The following is a 9523-nucleotide window of genomic DNA, read 5'->3' as shown; positions in this document are numbered from 1 at the left end:
TGAGCTTTTTTAAAAAACTAAATATCAAGGCATGATAGAACATGAGCTAAGACAATCAAATTTCTTCCTTTTCCCCTGGTGAGTTAACTGATATAAGGTGTTTTATCATGATTTATGCTACCTTCTTAAATTTAACCCTTTCTACTTACTGCATTAAGATTTGTGATTATTTTTAATCTTTTCTGAATTTTCTGATAGAATTCAAAGTCTCTTAAGGGTATTCATCTAGAAGGTAAGGAGGGAGTTGCAATAAATTTAAGAAATCACAGTCATGAGGAAAATTATAGAAAGCATTACGCCATAAAATATGTGGAAAGTATTGATGATACACATGTAATAATTGATTTTTACCTCTCGGTTTATAAAACTCTTTAATATGAACTACCGCACTGGAATATCACTTGTTCTTCTATGATATAAACACAGCAGGGGAATGAGTCTGTGACTCACTCTATCAGTATTTTACAAGGCTCTTTTTCCTTGCTTTACATGTCTTAATTGATTTGCAGTTCACATTCACAAAGTACATAAAAATTTCTGTATTGCATGTTCCAATGTGCATTTTTGAAATATGCCAATAAGCTCCAGACTTCTACCACAACTTGGTAGAAAAAGGTAAGAAGAAAAGGAAGTTTTCAGAAGGATTCATTAAGTTTAGAATATTTTCATACATTTGAAATTAGAATTGCATTACTTACCCTTCCCATTCCTCTCTCTAGAACCTCCCAGGTACCCTCCCTTTAACTCCTCCCTCACCCCCAAATCCTCCCATGGCCCCACTATTTTATAAAAGTCATATTACAGTTTCCTTTTCAAGAAAAAAATGGTGCTTTTTGAAATAGATTTGATAATTATTAAGAGTTAGCAACTGAACTAGGAGTAAAATTCAATGGTGAAATGACTGGTTAGTAATTTTTGAAGTTCTAGATTTGGCACACAGTGTACAACACCACACACACATACAGATGACACAGAGTTTCAATCAGTTTTTGTCCATTGGTTTGATAAAATACTACAACCAAAACAACTTAGAAGAGAAAAGGATTTATTTTGGCTTATTGTTCCAGAGATATATAGTTCAATAGATGGGGAAAAACATAGCAACATATAGGGAATCATGGTGGTCAGATCAGAAAGGTCATATTTCATCCACATTCAAGAATCACAGAAAAGCACACCCCATCCCCAATGATAGGCTTCTCTGAGCAAAGTTTGACCTCCCAAAGTACCACAACTGTCCCAAATTATGCCACCAGCTATAGAGCAACCATTCAAATATGTGAGCCTGTGGAGGACATCACACACACACTCACAAACACACACACACACACACACACACACACACGCACACACACACACATGCTCACACACCACCTGTATTAAAATAAAGGTAAAACACTTTGCTAACACTTGCACACATCTAACAAGAGGACATTCCATTGCACTTTGCCAACCACGATTCTGAGACCACTATTGTTTGTGATGCCACTGTTGTTATCACTATCACTTCTTTTTATCAGGAAGCAAATCAATACATGATAGAAAACTCAAGACCTTAAAGCCCCAAGAATTACTTAGCTATCCTCATTGTGTTGAACTCATTCTCCAAAGGAAATAAGTTCTTAAACAGAAAATGGAAGCAGTAACAAAGAACAAAGTTAAGAGTGGAGGACTTCTTGATAGCACTGTCCCTTTGCCCTGTCTGCATTCCTGATCAGTCAGGATGAGACTTGAACTTGAGTAGGCGGACCTGAGCAGGTGCTTGTGAGGTGTGAGCTCAGGAACATAGAGAACCTGGCTGGTGCTGACAGCCAGCATGGAACTTGTTGTTGTGGAGAACAGAACCTGCTAGGGCTGGTGATGATAGAAGTGAACACTGCTATACAGAAATACAGACAGCCACCAAATCCTAAAATTAAGTCTGGAAGAGCTTCATTAGTTCTTAATAAGATGTGACGGCACTGAACATTATCCATATCCTCTAATGAAATTAGAATGAAGTTGGGAGTTGAATACGGGCAATAAAATGTGCAGAGATGTTGGAAACAACTGGAAATTTTGCACTCTGAGGCTGGAGGGTAAGACATCATTGAGAAGGATGCTGAGGTCTGCACAGTAATGCAAGTCCAAAGGTTTGTAGAACATCTTTATGTGGCTTTAAACAGCTTAAAAACACTCCAAATTCTGGCTTACAGAGTTTATAATGAGATGGCAATTTTCTACCCTGAAATATAAATTCTATGAAGTTTACTGAAACAGAAGATTTGCGTTTCCATTAAGCAAATACAAATGAGATATTGTTCCCAAAATGTATGCAATGATTATAAAAATACTTTCAGCATCTATTGTTTTATTATTTTGTGATTTTATGTATATTAAATTTTGTTCTTCCATCTATTCTCAGAAGAAAGCGCAGTGTTAGGCAGTCCTGAGGTAGATCCCCAACCCCCAGCAGCAAATATTGGCAGCCTGGAGGAGAATCACACCATTTTCCCTCAGGTCCATGCCTCAAGCAACGGTAGGGTGCCTTTCCTAATTCTACCCAGAAGGTCTTGTGATGAATGAAGGAAGTATTTGCCCTTGTTTATAATCCATCCGAGAAGGAAGCAAAGACTGCCTTCTTTTTGGTGTGCTGTCTGTCCCTTTAAGACTAAAGCAACATAAACCTACTGCTGCCGCAGGGACTGGAAAATTAAACACCAAGATTGACTAACAGTACAGTTGAACTGCTGCCCTGCCTCTGAAACCACAAACTCCAGAACACTGACAAGGTGAGATGCAATGCAAGCTCAGTTAAACTACTAAGGGAGCATTCTGCTTGCAACCACAAAAGCCTCAAATTGATACCACCCTTCAAGACCAACCATAGGATTCTAGGAACATCTTAGGACTCAGTAAAGATACAGTGGATGTTGGCTACACTTCTCAGCAGATGGGCTGTGTACAACCTATCCTACTTTTTTCATGGTGTAAATATCCATCTGCTATGCCAAGATCCATCAGAACTGCTCCCAATACCCGAGGCATCTGCTGAGCACCAATACTTCATCAATACCTAGTGGACTCAAACAATTCATTGCAACCTAAAGCAACAGCTGATTTATCATTGAACTGTGGAAAGTGGATTGCTTAAGGCAGGGGTGAATGAAAGAAACTCAGGGTGCATGTCAAAGCTTATACTATGGCTCTGCTTTTAAATTTTGTTTTGTTTGCATAGGTTATAGTATTGATTTGGGTTAGATTTTTAAGTAAATATGCTAAACTGAAGATGTATACATAGAAACATTGATTTAGTCCATCAAGTTGTTAATGTGTCTAGCATGTAAGTTATTGTTATGACTTTATATCCACTTAGAGATCTGTAAACTGAGACAAATAGAAGGGTTCCATACTTGATCATTGTCACCCAGCCAGTTATACGCAGGTTCAATGATGATCCTAGAGCACATGTGGTTAACTCCTGTGTCACCTCTTCTCAAAGCTGTAACAACATAAGATCACTATATGTTTGTTCACTAAAAAGAACATTCCAGATACTCAAATGACATAAATACTGTATTTCTAGACCTCTGTATAAAGTGATTTAAAAATCCAAGCAACAAATTTAATGTAGATGTTTTACAACCTGTAAGAAAAGTTAAGTGAACTACATCGAAATTACTTTTCAAGCATAACATCTTTGTCACAAAATAAAACCTGAAGTCATGAACCTGGAAAAGGGATGTGGGGGGAGGTAGGAGGGATGATGATAATGGAAGAGAGAGAAGAGAGTAATCAGCTTATACTATGTACATGTAATAAATTGTCAAAGAACTTAGTTAATAAAAAATAATCCTCTGTATATTTAAAAAATTAAATACATTATTAAACACAAAGAAGCATGTTTCATTGTATTCTTCAAACAAAATTCCTTTTAGTTATTTCTCTTGGTGATTTTTCCCATCCCTGCTGTTTTGCTGTGTGCCCTCTTTTCTCCTTCACTTTACCCTCCCTCTCTCCTGTCTTCTCTCTTGTCCAGCGTGCTCCAGTCTGCAGTGTTCTTTCTGCTTTCTTGTCACATGGAAACTTTTTCCATTTTTCCTTGCCACTTCTTGTTTTGAAGAGTTAGGAAGGAACTAGATATGCCAAAATCTTGGAGATTAATAATTTGCTTTACAGGTCAATGGAATCTTCATTGGCACCAGAAAGTCTGAGTCCATGTGAGTTAGAGAGATATGGGATGGTAAGGAAAGCCTTGTAAACAGTGTGTTTGCAGTGCCAGGTCTGATTTGCATTCTCCACACAGCAGATATCTCTTCTTCATTCACTACCTGTTGTATTTCCCTCCTCCAAATAAATGTTCAGCCACAGATGACAACTTAACCAAGTATGGCAATGTTAATACTGTGTCTTAAAAATAGAACTTTAATGTACAAAATAATATTACTAATGATAATTTTTCATCATAATTTAGCAAAGGGTGTTAGGTCACTGAGAAATATGTTAGAAGCAAATCCATGATCCATACCCAGATTTTAGATTTTTGATGAGCAGGTGGGACATGGTGATAAGGCAATACGTCCCTGAGGGCTGAAACTTTGCAAGATTCTTGGAGGAGATAGATATTTCTACATCACAGTGGGATGATCTCTTGTTGAAAACTTCTCATTCTCCTAAGCTCTCTACATACTTTCATGTTATTTATATTTTAAGAGACCAGACATATTTGTACCAAAGTTATATCACAGACTTGACTATACTGGTGAAATAACGTAAGACATCAACTTTGGGGAGTTCTGTAAATGATCCAACACTACCTAGCTATCTGTCACCATGATCCTTAATATGTGAGTCAGAAGGGAGTGTGCATATAACTACATATGAGATGCATTGAGAAATTCTAAATGGGCTTTTGTACATTCATGAATATGCTCCACAATTCAATGCTTTATTACAGAATCTACTATGGACATGTTTGCGCAAACAGGTCATCATTCATAAAATGTCATTTACTTGTCACATAGTTCAAAAAGTTGAGATGTGTTTGTCTGCTGTCACTCAGACATTGTCTTACTATCAGTTTCTATGACATATTCTGAATTCAGGATTCTAAGGTAACCGTAAAGCCAGGGAAGGCTAACCTGTCTTTATTTCAAAAAGAAATATGCTAAAATCAGTAACTGGAAATACTGTTCTGTTAAAGCTTAGGGCTGAATTTTTTCAAGCAGTGCCATGACAGGCAAGCAAGCTGTCAGCGGAGTTGTTGTCAGGAAAACAAAAAAACAAAAACACAAAACAGCATTGCATGGTCTTTGCCACTTGAAGCATCTAACTTTGAATCTAAATGGTGAATGCTATTTGTCTTTCCTGAGAGTCTTAGGCTATGGTAAAATAAGACTAAACATATAGTCTAGGGATGAGAGATGACTCACTCAGTAAAGTACTTGCTTCATAAGCTTGAAGACCCAAGTTAGATCCCAGCCATCTATGTCAATTTTATGTATAGTAGACAGAATATACCCATAGTCCAAGCAGAGGGATGAACATACAGGCATTGCTGAACAACCAATCTAGCCAAATAGAACAATCTCTAGGTTTAGTCAGAGACCCCCATCTCAAAACGTAATGAGAAAACAAAACCAAAGAATGACGATTGATGCCAAAGCATGGTCTCCTCATGCATGCCCATGTATGTTTATTTGCACTCATACACAGGAACAAGTAATATTCCTGTGTATACACAAAAATATAGTGAAATCTCCATGGGTATGAATAGACCCTTGCCATTCTCAACACATAACTACAGACAAATAGTTTTTAGTTGTGTGAGACTTGTATGCTTTGTCAGTACAGGAGACAACAACCAAGCAGTTATGGGAGACTTGTCACGGCCCCCAGGACAGAAGATCTGTATCCTCAATTTCCAGGAGTGTACATGCTAGGAGACAAAAAGAAAATATCTGTTTGATGACTATTTTGTGTCAACTTGATACAACTTAGAATCATCAGAGAAAAGAAACCTCAATTAGGAAAATGCCTCCATAATTAAATGCCACAACACAGTAACAGAGGCTTCAATGTGTGGTCTTTAAGGAGGCCTGTTCAGATATGATTTACAATATACCGTGTGAAAACTGGATACAGAACCAGCATGTTGGGTGAGGCCCAGAGTATTTCAATATAGCAGGAGCTGTTATGGGCACTCGGTTATTGGGATGCCACATAATAAGGGAAGACAGAGGGGGTGTTCATGTAGAAAGGGACTGAAAAAGAGGCTGACTCTCTATGCAGCTAGTAGAAGAGATAATTTTCCTAATTTATAAATGTAATAAATTCATTTAAACCCAAGTGGCTACATACTAAGAGCTTTAAGCAACAGAGTAAAAGGGATCAATACCAAATTTAAGATCACTGTGTCAGCCATTTGTATTATTTTTGTTCTAATCAAAGCTGTAGGGAGATATTTAGTTTTTCTCTACTCAAGAAAGGAAACTCAAGGCTCAGTGAAAGAGAAAGCCTGGGTCACACCCCTTTCAGACATTCTACTTGCTCTCCACCACGACTGCCTCCTTCATGTCTGCTGCTAACCAAGTTACAGGAGCCAAAATCAAATTCTGTGCAGAAGCATTTTCTTTTAAGTATCCATATACCTAAAGTTGTCTCATATCATATTAGGATCATTAAACAAACCTCATAAAAATGAAATCATGCATGAAAATGTTTTTAAAGACTTACTGTAGCATAACAATAATAAAAGGTTTTGAAATAACAGGATTAAACCTGATTGACCTAATACAGTACTATGACCAGGCTAACAGATTATATTTAAAACTCTACTTCAAGCTGTTTCTTTTCACTCTTCTCTAAAGTAATGCATGTGAAATGCCTCTGCCCTATCCCACAGCCTACTTTCTTGGGCTTAACTCTTGTTATTGATTAGCCACCCCTACTTGAAATTTCATCCTATATGTTACTATAGGATTCCCTATAAATGCCTAGAATATACCACAGTGCCTACCAAGAAGAAAAGTTTAATACTTTATTATTAATATTCATCATCAGAAATTCAATGATATGAAGGTTAACAGGTCAAGACAGCATATCAATACTCAAGGAGATAGGAATTAGAGCAATAAGTCTGAAAACATATTAAGAGCTTAACAAGTTTTAGGGTTAAGAATGAAAGAAAACTGTGATGCAGGCAAGCTCTTTCCCTGGAAAAAGCATCTCTTCCTGCTACTTTACAGAAAGTTTTATAGAACAACGAAGGTTCAAATGCATCTTCCACAAAGCATTTCCATGAATAAAAAATGAAGTAGCATAAACACAGCCAATACAAGCGTATGCTGCTGACACAGCCAAGCTCCCTACAGTCGAGTCAGGAGCCTCCAATGCAAACGTGAACAAAAAACCTTAAGAGATTTAACAAAGCAAGACTCCAAAAGGTATTAAGAAGTCACTACAGCAGGAAAGAATTAATAAAAGAAATTAATGAACTCTGCCCACACCAGGACAATCTTTTTTTAAATTAATTTATTTTTACACTTCATATTACATTCCATGCCCCACCCACCCACCCTCTAGCTGTTCCACATCCCATACCTCCTCCTCACCCCCTGTCTTCACGTGGATGTCCCTAGCCCCCACCCCACATGACCTCTAAACTGTCTGGGGCCTCCAGTCTCCTGAGGGTTAGGTGCATCATCTCTGAATGAACACACACTCGGAAGTCCTATACTTTATATTTGTTGGGGGCCTCACATTAACTGTATGCTGTCTGTTTGGTGGTTCAGTGCTTGAAAGATCTTGGGAGTCTAGATTAATTGAGACTGCTGGTCCTCCTACAGGATCACTCTTCTCAGATTCTTTCAACCTTCCCTAATTCAACAACAGGGGTCAGCTGCTTCGGTCCATTGAAGGGGAGCAAATATCTGCATCTGACTCTTTCAGCTGCTTGTTAGGTCTTTCATAGGCCTGTCATGCTAGGTCCTTTTTTGTGAGTGCACTATAGCCTCAGTAATAGTGTCAGGCCTTGAGCTGGAGACCACCAAGAGTGGTATAGCTGGGTCTTCAGGTTTATCTATTTCCAATTTTCTGAAGAGCCTCCAGATTGGTTTCCAGAGTGGTTGTACCAGTTTTCAATCCCACCAGCAATGGAGGAGTGTTCCTTTTTCCCCACATCTTTTCCAATGTGTTTTCACCTGAGGTTTTGATCTTAGCCATTCTGACTGGTGTGAGGTGGAATCTCATACTCGTTTTGATTTGTATTTCTCCAATCACTAAGGACTTTGAACATTGTTTTCGGTGCTTCTCAGCCATTTGAGATTCTTCAGTTGTGAATTCTTGGTTTAGTTCTATACCCCATTTTTTGATTGGGTTGTTTGGTTTTTTTTTTTTTTAACTTCTTGAGTTCTTTATATATTTTGGATATTAGCCCTCTATCGCATGTGGGGTTAGTGAAGATTTTTTTTTCCCATTCTATATGCTGCCTATCTGTCTTATTGACTATGCCCTTTGCCTTACAGAAGCTTTACAGTTTCATGAGGTCTCATTTCTCAGTTCTTGATCTTAGAGCATGAGACATTGCAGTTTTGCTTAGGAAATTTCTCCCTGTGCCAAACTGTTTTAAATAAAAGAAAATACATTTAAATATGTCCAACACTGAAACTAATGTATGAGATTATAGATTAGAATCAAAGTCACTATCTAAATCTATAAACCCCAAAATGTTAGAGAAATGTAATAAAAAGACCTATTGCTGTAGGTACTTTCCAGTGGCAGCTCACATAGAAAACAGATGCAAAGCAAAGCAGTATTCTTTGACCTGCTTGCCTTTAGTTCTTACTGGCCAATGGCTTCACAGTGTTGCTGCCAATGTTCACTGATGCCAGAATCCAGCTTCTTTAGCCTTCCAACATGGATGAAAGATACATTTACCAGTGGCTTTTAGTCACAAACTGGGACCATTGTCTTGTGGGCTGAGCACTGTTTCTCAGCCTCCCCTTTGTGAAGATAATCATTGTCCCTTCAGCATATATTGTGTTTAATCTACTGAATCCTTTTTGTAATATATATCATCCCACCAGCTCTCCCACTAGAGAACCCTAACTAATATATCTACTTTAAGCGAGATGTTCTATCATGATATTCTTACCATGCAAATGATGTATCTCTTTCACATGAAGTTGCAGACAATGAAATTTGATTAAACGTACCATGCTGATGTGTACTGTTGAGCTCTATAGACAAAACAGAGTGGTGCTTGTTGTATATGGAGGGCCAGGCTTCATGGAAGAGCTTCCTCCTTTCTGCTCTGTCAATCACAGACTTCCTTTCATGCACCTACTCCACATCCAACCACAACTTCATCAAGCAGAACTCCACAGAGATATCTCTTTCACTAGGTTTTCATTTATTTATGTCTTCTCTCATGCATTGTAAAGGTATACTAAAGGTTTTGTATGCTTTTCTCCATAATCCGTCTATCCTCATATGTTTATTCCATGAAACTTAGCAGTACAGGAGGGAAGAAAACTCCCTAGGG

The sequence above is a fragment of the Mus caroli genome, chromosome 18 (assembly GCF_900094665.2).
Source record: "Mus caroli chromosome 18, CAROLI_EIJ_v1.1, whole genome shotgun sequence".
NCBI classification, from domain to species: Eukaryota; Metazoa; Chordata; class Mammalia; order Rodentia; family Muridae; genus Mus; species Mus caroli.
The sequence above is the reverse complement of the archived record's forward strand: the minus strand, read 5'-3'. Positions refer to the sequence as shown.